This window comes from Motacilla alba, chromosome 4A, assembly GCF_015832195.1.
Source record: "Motacilla alba alba isolate MOTALB_02 chromosome 4A, Motacilla_alba_V1.0_pri, whole genome shotgun sequence".
NCBI classification, from domain to species: domain Eukaryota; kingdom Metazoa; phylum Chordata; class Aves; order Passeriformes; family Motacillidae; genus Motacilla; species Motacilla alba.
In genome coordinates, this window is record NC_052045.1 from 10,307,223 (window position 1) to 10,320,181 (window position 12,959).

A 12,959-nucleotide genomic window follows, 5' to 3' on the forward strand; every position below is an offset into this window, starting at 1 on the left:
AAACACACAAGACTGAGACAGGTTCCTAAAATCCCCAGCAGTTTACAGATTTGAGTTCTTAAAACAAACCAGCAAGCCAAAATTCCCAAGACACACAGTTATATTAAAACTACAGTATCAACTTCTGATGAATTTATGTTATCAATATGACATCTATAGGGATAGAAGGCTGTTGAGAAGACTGCATTTAGTCTGTGAAAAAGTGTTTTGAGATTAATCTACAGCATTAAGGGTCATGTATAAAACAAGCTTCAAAAAGAAACTATGGACAAGAAAGAAGGAAAGCTATTGGGCTGTGTCTCACCTTCTGATGTATAGCTCTTCCCCTACTACAGTTTATCTTGCTAGCTGTGATTCACAAAATGCTCACTACAACACCAGCAATTCCATACTTCAAATATCAAATTGCTTTACGTTAAGCTTAACAATTAACAGGTAAAATCCAGGCACTAGGAGTGGTGGGGATTTGTTACTGCAAAACCATTTGGAGACACAGAAGATGTCTGAGATGCTTGCCCCACCACACGGACAGTTGGTATTTATTTCCATAGTACAGTGTATCTGACTCGTTAATTATCAGGGAAGCATCAGCACAATCAAGATGGGTATCTACAACCTTTGGATATTGGGAAAACAATCAATAAAAGACTATCACTAAGATAGTTAGTTACTATACATCCTAAAGAGGCAGCATATATTTAAGCCAAATAAAGGGGAAGGCGGGGAGTTCTTGGCATTGATTTCAGCATTAGAACGCGTAAAGCTCAGATCTGCTAAGGTAAACGTGTTGCCATTTAGCACGGTAAGAGCATACAGTTAATACTACAGAGGCAGGTTCCTCACTATGTACCACAACCATAGCCACAGCCGGTCTAAGCATACATGAAGCTTAAACCGTCAGTCAGGAGCTACAGCCGTAAGGTATTTTAGAGAAAAAACAGCTGGAAGCAGCAGAGCAGTGTAGCGCCTGTACGTACACACGCCTTGACTAAAAGAGATTACCAGATCCCACAATCGGTGACAGGAGAATACACCAAGCACACGTTCAGCAGATCACGCCTGAGGAGCGGTGACACATCAGGCTGCTCCATCCTCCAGCTGGGAGGGAGCGCGGTCCCGCTGCCCCGGCGGAGCCGCCTCACGCTGCGCGCACCGGAGATGCGGCTTTTCATGCGAGCGGCCCGGGCGCTCCCGCAACGCCAGCGCGGAGCCGGAGCCCGGCCCCCGGCAGCGCCCCGCCTTTCGCCGCACCCCGCGGAGAGCCGCGCACTCGCGCCGCCGCCCCGGGCACGGGGAGCCGCTGCCGCCCGGGGCGATGGCACCGCGGCCGGGCGGTCAGAGCGCCGCTCCGCGCCGACACGCCGCGCCCGGCAAGCGCGGGCGAAGGAGCCCCCCTGTTGGCGTGCGGGGCGCCGGGGCTCAGCCCCGAGCGTGGCATCGCTGCTGGGCGCCCGCTCCCGCAGCCGCGCGGTGCCCGCACGCATCGCCCCGGAGCCCGCGGCCGCCCGCCGGCACCCGCCGCCCGCGCAGCGCTCGCGGAGCCGCACGTACACACCCAGCGCCATCCAAAAAACCCCTCCGGGAGCGCCCGGCGGCTCCCGCTCCGGCGGGGCAAGGCTCCCCCGGCGGCGCCCGGCGCTCCCCTCGCCGCCCCGGCTCGGACGCCGCTGCCCCCCGCGAAACGCGAAGTTCGGGCGCCCGCGGCGCCGCTCCCGCCTCCCCGGCAAACTTACCGAGCGCGGCCACCGGCTGAACTTTCAGCAGCGCCCCGGCTCAGCCCCGCCGACGGCTTCGCCCATCGCCTCTAGGTGCGGTGCCCGCGCCCCGCTCCCCGGCGGCTGCGGAGCGGGCCAATATAAATCCACATCGCCGCTGCCGGCGGCTCCCCCGCAGCCCGCCCTGGCCCCTCCGCCCCGCCGGGGGGACGCGCCGGCTGCTGCTGCCGCGGCTCGCCCCGCAGCTGCCCGCGGCGGGCGCTGGGAGCCGAGGCGTGAAGGGACGCGGGGCCGGCGCGGCGCAGCCCCGCCGCCGCTGCTGCCGCCGCCGCCGCCGCTCTCCGGCGGGTGTAGTGTCAGCGGCGCCGCTCGCTCTCAGGGTGGGATTTTTCTTTTTCTTTTTTTTTTCCTCTTTTTTTTTCCCCTTTTCGGCTCCTCCGCTGTTAATGAGCATGCCCGGGAGAGCTGCGCAGGCGCCTTGCCCACCGCCGCGCCTCGAGCCGCCTCGCGCCGACCTCGGCGGGCGAGGGCTGAGGGGGCGCGAGGCGCGGCGGGGCTGCCCCGCGGCGGGCGGGAGGCCGGGGAGCAGGGGCCGCGGGGCGGGGAGCGACCGGGCAGCGGCGGCTGAGCCCGCCCCGCCCCTGGCCGTGCGAGATTTGGGCAGAGTTCGGCAAGTCTGCGGGCAGGTGAGCTGGCTACGCTCGCCTGAGGGAGGGATGCTGCCCCGGCTCCGCGGGGTTCCGCCACTCGTCCCGGAGTAAGGGAGGAAAGAACGCCCCACCGGCGGGCCTCTGCCTCGGGATGTAGCGCAGAACACCTTGTAAATAATTTATCTTGCGTGGGAAATCAGACCGATAGTGGAATCAAGGCTTGGGAGAGGGACGCTGATTTGTACAAGGTGCTTCAGCAGCTTTCCTTTCGCGATCTGAGTTTATTAAAGTGGGGATCTCCTGTGGCCACCTCAATTAACAGTCCCGAGTCTTAGTGGAGGGGACCTTCAGCTGGTGATGATCTCTATAATTTTATAATTTCTGCACTGTTTATACTCAAGAAGGCATACAAGGTTATTACCACCTGCTCTTTTTGTAACAGCTAATTCTGCAGCAGCATTTATTAGTAAAAATTTTATTATGCTGAAGAAATGCGAGGAACTGGAAAAGATGTGCCTCTGAGGCTGGACCTGGCTCATCAGTCTGTTTCCATCCTGGTCACATGAATACTGCATACACATATCTATCAATTCCTAAAAATCACTGAGCTTATTTACATAATTTAGCTTGTGAATTCAGTCCCAGGAAAACATTGGGAAAAAGCATGCAATTGACTATTGCTATTACTTCTTTGTAAGTTTTGTAAGTCTTTCGTAAGTTTCTGCACAGACCACCCAAAGTGGAGTCCTTTTGTTTACTCTTTACTGTACCCCAGAACGTACTTCATTAAGACAGTTCTTTTATGGTGTTTACGCAAGTATTTGGGGAAAATAACATCTTCAAGGTACCTGTATAATATCATGGAATGCATAAATAAAAAATAATAAATTAGGTAAAATAATCTATTATTCTATACATTACTTTCATAGGAAGCCCAGAAAAGCCAGAAGTAACCAAATCTATTTCTCATGAATCTTGAAGCTATTCAACAATCTTGATCATTAACTACTAAAAGTTAATTATTTTAAGCCAAAACAGTCCTCTCAAATATCTGTGATTTAGTCCTGGTAGGTGGAGTAATTCTTCAGCAGTATAGATCAGTCTGAGTTCTTCTAAACCTAAAGTAACATGTACATTTCTTTCCCAGTAGAATGGTTGTTTTGGTTCCTTCTCTCTCTGGACAGACTTTAACATTTGTTTTTCATTAATACAAAAATTAGATACCATGGATTGAACATGGAAATAACTCAAAACCAAAGAAAGAAAAAGGTCTTGAATGAAGTAACCATGTTAGTCACAGAAACATAAACCAAGATAGCTGACCCATCTGGATTCCAGGTTTTAAGATAGTACCAAATTGAAGTAAATATTGGTCTACTGTGGACAGACAAGGAACACAATAAGTTTTCTTCTTGGAATCCTATGGAATTGCCTGTTGTAGTCATTAACATATAGTAGTCATAAAAAGATGGTAGCCTCATCATGGCAAGGCATAAAAAGATAACCATTGGAGGTGGATGTTCAATTCTACCTGTGTCTCTTCAGCCACTGCTGCTCAGGTAAATGAAACAAAGTGGATCAACTCAGCAGTGGAAAATTGTTGCCAGGTATCGAGTGGAGTGTCTGATATATATATATATATATATATATATATATATATATATATATATATATATATGTAGTTATTTCAGATACCCATGGATGTTCCCTAGTGAGTTAGAGAAACTCAAAAGGTCTGCTTGGACAACCATGCAGATACTCTGTATTATTCCATGAGAAAGATGCAGAAGAAAGTGTGGAATTTTGGGTGTGTTACATGCATGCTCCAACAGAAACAGGAGCAGAGCCCATTGGGGATCCCATGGGATAATAAAGAGTAGGACAATAAGAGTTAAAGGGAAATGTTTCAGTAGAAGGAACAGATACAGACAGAGCGCTTTCCAAGAATCAGGATAAATATTTTTATACTTGGCAACAAGAGTCCTTAAGCACATCAAACCTAAATGCATTTAGAAAAAAGATTTCTGACCTCAGATTTCACAACCAAGCCTGCTAAACTAGTTTAAAAGAAAGCAACAAGTAAAAATATTGCTAGAAATGCTGGTGCCAAATGGAGTTTTCTTACACAGGTAGGTTTATATAGCATTACAGCTCTCTGCAGTGGAGATTTTCTGTGTAAGTAGCAGGGGATGGTATCTCGAGTGCACAGGTGCGGCACCCATTGTTGCAGCAATGATGCTAAGGACTGGCTTGACACCTTTTAGCTCACTCAAGTTCACATGAGCCTCCTAAGTGAGTCATTGTCTTTACCTGATGAGTTATGCTGAAGGACTGGTTTTTAAGTTATTTTCATGCCTCCTGTGGGAATAGAGATCATTGACTGCATTGCAACAATGTGGGTTGAGACCTGAGACACAGCTGCTGGTCTCACAGCTGAAGAGGAACTTTTCAACCCAGCTGGGGTAGGATATCACCATTCACCAAAGTTCTGTCAGTCTATTCTTCTGAGAATGATGCTGAAAGTTCCTCTTTGTGTCTCTATTGTTTCAATCAGATGAAGTCCTCAAAAACTTCTCTGAAATTTTGGGGAACTTTTCTAGTTTATACTAGACTGCTTTCCTGACAACTGTGAGACATAAGACACGTCCCTTAATAGTTAAAGTGGTTGTTTGATTTGCTATTTGTGGAAATTACTCCTTCTTACAGTTAACAGGCTTCAAAACACCGAGACAAGAGGTCAGCCAGATCCCAATGCTAAATACACAAAATACGAGGTTCAGGTTCATAAAATCACAGAATAGTTTTTGTTAGAAGGGACCTTTAAAGACCATTTCATTCCAGCCCTCTGCCATGTGCAGGGTCACCTGTCACTAGACCAGGTTGTTCTGAGCTCCATCCACTCTGACCTTGAACACTCCAGGGATGGGGCATTCACAGCCCCCCTGCCCACAAGCTGTGCCAGTGCCTCACCACCCTCACAGCAGAGAAAGTCTTCCTAATACCTCATCTAAACCTGCCCTCAGGCAGCTTGAAGCCATTCCCCTTTGTCCTGTCACTCCCTGTCCTTGTAAGAAGTTTCTCTTACAGCTCTCTTATTGCCCTGTTAGGTACTGTCTTTTCAACAGAAAAAGAGAAAACTATTTCAGAAAGGTTATGGAATATTTACAGTGAGTCCCTTAACACTGCTAGTAAACTACCCAAATACAAAGGGCGTTGAGATCCCAGCTGTCTGACAGAAAGTGACAGAAGGAACTGAGTAGCACTAATAACAGTGCCCTGCCCCTTTTGGAACAGGGAGAAAAATTATAAGGACATTAGAGACATTGTCAACCTCTAAAAGGACACTGTTGAGGAAGATCCTGGGGTGTACATCAACATGGGATCCCAACCATACCGCACAAGGTTGCATTTTTTTTTTCGAAGCCCAGGTTTATACTTGATAAAACTAATGAGACTGATCCATCATGCAGAGTTTGCACAGTGGGTTTGGAAAATTTCCATTTTTTAAAATGATACCTTACGTCAGTCTGATAGAAGTGCATGAAGTGTGGATGTAAAACATGATCAAAACAGAAGTCTAACTGTCCCCAAAGCGAATTCTCTGTAATGATGCACAAACTGAAGGGTAAAAGAGAATCAGGATCATTTTTTGACACTTATGAGCATACCATGTCACAATATGTTTTTCTAGTTGCGTGTATACTGAAAATTGATACATTGCACTCAAGTGACATGCAGGCACACAGTCTTGCACTTAGTCTGGGAACATTCAAATTTTTAAAAGTTGAGAAAGGTGAAAGTGAGCTGTGGAACACCAATCAGAGGTTTTTAATTTCTGGACCAAAAGAAGGGGCCAGAAAGTAGGGACAGTTGTTATTCTGTTTCATTCTCAGATGGAAGACCTGACTTTTGGGAAGCTAGGCTAAATATGCTGAGGTGTAGAAAACTCTCAATGAAATTGCTCTCCCATATTATTACCAGTTCCTGAACAGGTTTTGTCCCAGAATTTCTGCTAGAAACAGTACTTCATATGGTAGAGCTAAAAGAGAAGTATCTGCAATTTCTGATGGGATATTTCTTTCCAGAAAATGTACTCTCAGAACCAAATGGATAGAGAGAAGTGGATTTTTTTGAAAAAGAAATGAAAACTGATGCATTTTCATAGTCAAGTTGGTGGAAAAATGTACCAGAAATAGATTTGTTTACAGAACAGTTTCTACTGTGCAAAAGACTGAAGGAAGCAGCACTGCCTTGTAGGATGTTTACAGGCTATGAAAAAGGAATCCAAACATCATACTGACTCTCAAGGCTCTCCATCACTACATGACACCGGTCTCCTTTGTTCCCTTTTTAAATTTTCAAATAAAAGAACAGGTTTTACAGTGTCATGTCTCACATTGAGAAAGAACTCCTGTAAATAACTGCAAACCTTCTCACAAAATTCACCTCCAAGCCATCTTGTTCCAAGATGCCTACTGAAAAAATCTGGCAGTAGTTGGGCTGTTCATGTGCTGCGGCTGCTGTCTACGCATTGACCAAAAATGCAAGCAAGTTTCCTGATAAATTATCATGTACTTGGACATATCGATTATTCTAAACTTGCAGTAGCAAAAATTATGCATCTTTTCCACAAATATGGCTCCTTCGTTAGCGTGCCATGGGGAGAAGAGGGAAGCGCTGTGGTTTCGATGGCTGGGGAGGCGTGTTCCCGGCTGATTGTCCTCTCCCATGAACACAAGGTGGTGCTGATGCTCCTGGCACCGGGGCTGATTCGCCACTTCCCAGGAAGCCTGGCTTGGGTGGTGGTCGCCGATATGTAGCTGCAGTACCAGCTATTCCATTTGCCTTAAGTTAATTATAAGAAATATTATCTATTAAGATTTAAAAAAATTGTTTAAAATTAAACTTTTAGGGTTTTCTCTTTTTCCTTTTTTTTTTTTTTTAAATAAACTGGAGGGAAAAAATGAATTTCCAACTGGCATAGAGAACTTTTTTCTACATTATTTTGGTTTGAACTCCAGAACCCTCCAAACAGACCAGTTGTATCTGTCAGCTTCCCTCCAAGACCCAAATAAAAATGAATTCTAGGTCATGAGTGAAAAGGCTGAAAAGATGTAAGAGCATCCATATATTTTCAGATCTTAAGAAAAAATTGAGAAAACCCATAAATTCACATGAAAGAAACATGCAAAATGCATAAATAAGTATACTGCCAGGTAATTGAAAGGAGCTGGAGTTATGAAAAGATTAGTTTAAATGCTTTGCTGCCTTTAGAGGGAACTTCTTGGGTACTGCAGAAAGCTGTACCTAAACGAGAAGATTTGAGAAACCTTTTACTAAGAAGGATGGCTATTAAAAAACATTGTTGAAAAATATTCAATTGAAATGTGTATTCTGGAATATGAATACATGCTAAAAGAGGTTTGAGTCTATCCACTTGCCCATTAGGGTGGAACTAAGGTAAAGCACTTCTGAAGAGAGATTAAGCTTCCATAAAACAGGGATCATTTCTTTCCCAAATGAAATAATAAACTTCTCATTGCATTGAAAGCTGACACTGGAGAAGATAAGGAACATAAAAAACAAAAGCATGTTTAATAGAGTATTTTGGATACATTGTTTCATCAGTCTCATGGTTACCTTCCAGTTTATTGTATAAATAGGAAATCCTAATCAGGATCTGTTTTCAAATATATTTTATAAAGACATAAAGTCCCTTCTTCCATATTTCTCTTTCAGGTTCATCTGATAAAGACATATTATCATGTTAGGGAGAATTCAGTTCAGTGCAATATTTTTTGAGGCAAGTGAACATACTTTAGGAAGGATAATCTACCCAGCCTTTTCCTGTTCCCTTATATTACATAATAATCCCCTGTGTTCCTGCTGCTTTTCTTCTTTCTTGTATTTCTGCTGATCTCTGTTGCTTATGTATTTACTTTTCCCTTAGGAGAGTATACAAAAACAAGACCTAAATATCTTAATCTCTTCAGCTTAATTAGACATGAAAGTAACTCTGGCCTCATTAAGAAATGTCCTGAAGCAACAGGTAGAATGGAATAAGATGAGTTTGAAATCTGATCCTGAGATCAGCTTGTTGACAGTCCTAGTTATTAAAGAAGCCTGGGAAATAGCTACTGTAGAGAAAAACTAAATGCTTAGTATAAGTCTCAGTGGAAGAGATGACTAATTAGAGATAATTATACACAGATTTCTTGCATTAAAAGTGCTTTAAAACATAAACATTCAAATTTTACTTAGACTCCCAAGTGCTTCCTAGGAGGCAAGCTTGCAAAAAATGTCTTTTAAGTTATGTCAAATGCTTTTAAACCAAATGATTTTAAGAGGCATCTCACTGAAAATTGTGATGCCTTGAATTTTCTTGTTCACCTTCAATTTTGTAAGAAACTGCAATAAAATTTATGGCCTAGGCTATTATCCTCATTGTCCTGTAACAAAGGTAATTGAGAGTCGTGCTGGACTAATTTGCTACTGTTCTCTAGCAACTTCAAATATTGTACCCAAAATATTGAACTGTCTTCAGAACTGAGGCTGAAACTGTCAGAAAATTGATAAGTAACATGAAAAAGGATGCTGTGCTAAAAAACCCCATTATCTATGAGATAAAACCAACCAAACAAAATCAGAACAGAAATTCAACCCAAACAAAACCAACCAAATGACCCAAAGCTTAGCATACAATCCATTAGCAAATTTCTGGAATACTTATTGAAAATTACAAAGGTTAGTGTAGAAGATTGTCAGATATCTTCATCCCTTAGTATCACTTATACTGGAGCAAACAGAGAATTCCAAATTTTTTCAAGGGAATTCCATTTTTTTTCAGCTTTGTATTTGTTAGCAAAATCTCTCAAATGACTCCCACAAAAACTGCAGGTTGAAACTGATGGATGTGGGGTGTTTTTTAAGGTAGTAAATTAAGACATATTTCACACAAACATTTCTGAGGCTTGCATCATTATCATGCAGGTGTTCAGGAAAATCTATATATACTTCTTTATTCGAGATTCATTGAAAAGGTTTTTACTCTTTTAAAATATTGTCAATTCATATGGTTCCTTTTGGAAAAACAGGAACACAGCAATCAACTATTCATCCCTCCACATTGATACCTGTCAGATTCTTTATCTTCTGTCGATATCAGAAGTATTACCGTGGGTCTTCTGGGCAGTGAGGACTTGGTGAAGAGAAGGAGAGATCTTGACTCAATTTCAGAAGGCTGGTTTATTATATTATGATATATATTACATTAAAAAAGACTACACTATAACTATACTACAAAGAATAGAGATAAAAGAATTATTAAAAAACAAAACAAAAATAGAAAGAAATAAATAACAAAATTCTATAACTCCTAGAAAATCCAAAAACTGCTGCCTCCTCAATTGGCCACCAAATAAAAACATCCCACATTGACCAATCGAGAAAGCACCTACTACATTCCACAATAACAAATAACAAATTATTTACACTTGAAGCTGAAGCCCTTCAGCTTCTCAAGAAAAGCAAATCCTAGCAAGGGGATTTTCATAAAATATCACAACCACAATCAGAAGAACACATAATGCCTTTATTAGCAGCTTGAACAGTGGGCAAGAGTGTACACTTGGCAAATTTGTGAATAATACCAAGTGGAGAGGGGTGGTCCCTGCACAGCTCAGGGCTCACAGGACCCTCAAGAAGTTCAGTCAGGGGTAGCACAAAGTCCTGCATGCGAGTGCAGAGTCATGTGCCTGTACAGTGCAGAGGCCAGGCAGGACAGCAGGAGCACCTGGGAATCCTGAGGAACAAACTGAACGAGAATTGGCAAAATATCCCTGAAAGACAGCAGGCCAGGCTGCATCCAGCAGGTGGGGGAAGCCATGCTGTGCCTCTCTGCAGGATGTCTGAGTCCACACCTGACAGATGGTTTAGAGCTCCCCTAGTACAAGACAGACAGCAACTTTCTGGAGTGAGTTCAGCAGGATGGGACAGGAAAAAAGGCAACAGGCACACATGAGAAATTACAGGTAGATATTACGAGAAATGTTTTCACCATGGAAATACTAGAACATGTTGCCTGGAGGGGTCTGATCTTTGGGAATACTCAAACTTGAAAGGTCCAGGCTCCAAGTGTGAGTAAGATCAAAAATTTCTTGAGATCCCTTCCAGCTTATTTTTTATTTCTATGATTGATCACTTTTTTCATTACACCAAAACAGGATAAAAATACTTTCATATAAAGCATTCACAATCACGATTTATAACAAACTATTCCCTTTAATTTATTCAACCCATTGTTCCAATGAGATAATAGTCCTCAATAGCCACAGAAAGCACTATCATTTTTTCAGCACTTCACTTGAACTTAGACAAGTGAGGTTTATATCATCATTTTCCTTCCAGCCCTTACTGTCTTCTAGTTATGGCCATTGCTATCAGCATATATTGAAAGAGATTGATGATTCTGAGTGGGTAAAGAGTTAGATTATGCAGCTGGTCATAACAAATAGTGAGTGTTTAATCACTGCGAAAAGTTTTAAAAGGAGCTGTTTTTCAAGTATAAAAATCTCAGGTTTTATAACTAGAATTGGTGCTTCGCTACTAACCATGTCAATAGTTTGAAGTAAGAGCACATGTACAAGCTAAATATTCTCAATATTTATCTTTTTTTCACTTCCTTACCATCAGAACATACCGTCAGTGGTGATGGGGATAGAGAGTCAATGAAAGCAGAGTATGGACACCCATGATCATACAAAATACACTGCAATGAAAATAAGCACTGCAGGTGGCTATAAAAATGTCAGGAAAAGGCAATGAATTTGCAAGATTTGTCTTGCCAGTAAAAAGTGAAATAAGTAGAATACTGTGGCCACATTTGTTCTATAACTGGATTTTTTTTAAGCAGAAAAGAATCTTTTTAGAAGTAGTCTTCAAGTCAAAATGGAATTGGACAGGAATTATTTATCAGACAGACAGTAATAATCTGTAACTGGAGGGTGTCTGAGTCTTACAGTGCTCTAGCAAGCACACAGACAATTACAGAAATATTCTGATAATTATTAATGGAATTTGAGGGTGCCATTGCAGAAGGTTGGATCCCACATTCTGTAGCACATTTTAAACTAAAAGTTATGGGATGAAAATGTTAGTATTCAAGGCTGCTTGCTCTTCTCTGCTAATTTACATTTATATTCTTAATGTCTAGATTGAGCCTAGGGAAATTTAAAACTCTATTTCATTAATACTAACTTTTACAGAAATCCCAATATGCACAGAAGTTCCTAGATTGCAAGGCTAGTTAGATGAGAATGCAGAAGCTAAATGTAATTGCTGGGTGGTTATGATAGTTAAATATGTACTGTCAGTTTTGACTTTTGAAATCCCTATAGACATCAACCTACTGTTCTAAAAAATATGAAGTAACAGAACAATTAATTAAAATATCTTTAAAACAAGCATTTTGAGTTTACACACTTTCTACAAATACGTTTGAAACTATTCCAGCACAACAACATTGTGTTTGGTTTTTCAGAAGTTCCTGTGAAGAGTTAGATAATTTGATCTCTCCTTTTTTCAGCTTCTGAATGGATGGCAAATTACAAATACATGTGCAGCCATTTCAAGAGTCCAGACTGGGTCGTGTTCTGGGAGGCTTTTGTGAAGTGCAGCAGTTTTACAGTGCTAATGCAGCATTAATGGGCACCCATTTACTGGCTTTCATCAGCTCTGAGCAGAAGGTTCTGATGCAACTTCTTTAAAAATATTCCATTTAGAGATCTGGCTGCAAAAGGTGGCTACTGGTCACCTGCAGAAATCCTTGCATAGATATATATCTATATTTGTGTATATATGTGTGTATACACAAATATATAGATATATATGTACACAAACTTGTGCTTGGGCAACTATGGGGTCAGGAGGAATAAGACTTGATAATTTTGTTACATAGTGATTTAGTGCCTTAGGTTTGCCTGCAATTTCTGCTGGGTACATTACTCCACACCTGAAGTTCTGAGCTACCTCAAACCTTTGGAAGCTCTGTAATTCATATTCATAAAAAAAAAAAAAAACAACAAAAAAGCATATTTTCTTTAAGTGATCACAAAATTCTGTTCTGTATCCATCTTGCACAGATAAAACTGCACCAGTACATGACAACAGAGAATCAGATGGAGAATAAATAAATTAAAAGTGATGAAAAACCATATTTTCTGCAAGGTAATCTCTTATGGAATTCATAGTACAGTATATCACCAAAGAGAGAAACTGGAGAAAAGGTTAATAGCTGGACTAATTATAAATCCAGATATATATAATTCAGCCTCCTAAACAGCATCACACCCTTGCACTTTAAATAAGAAGCTATAAGGGGAATGCTCTTTTGGAACCTATTGGTCTTTTCTGTAATATTTATTAGTAAACTAGTGTTCAATTCATTATTTATAAGTTCCTGACAGCCGTCTCATTTGTTTGATATCTAATTTTTATCCGTAGTACTTTGTAGACAAGCAAGTACTTCAGGAAAGCAGAATGCATTGTAAATCTGCAATAGCCTTTGGGAAAATGTATTGAGTATGTAAACCTGACT

At 42.0% G+C, this 12,959-nt stretch overlaps 1 protein-coding gene across 8 annotated transcripts in view; it reads right to left on the minus strand.

The window, feature by feature from the left end:
• TENM1 (teneurin transmembrane protein 1) overlaps positions 1-12,959 on the minus strand; it is a 796,581-nt gene that overhangs the window by 310,711 nt on the left and 472,911 nt on the right. For 3 of the 8 annotated variants that reach the window (XM_038164635.1, XM_038164631.1, XM_038164625.1), the window contains exon 1: positions 1,734-2,132. The exons of 2 other annotated variants lie outside the window; for them this stretch is intronic. The gene's annotated coding sequence lies outside the window, so the exon portion shown is untranslated. Of the gene's footprint in view, positions 1-977; positions 1,229-1,733; positions 2,133-12,959 lie in introns of those variants that run through there. 3 more of the 8 variants (XM_038164632.1, XM_038164628.1, XM_038164630.1) reach the window with 3 other exon arrangements.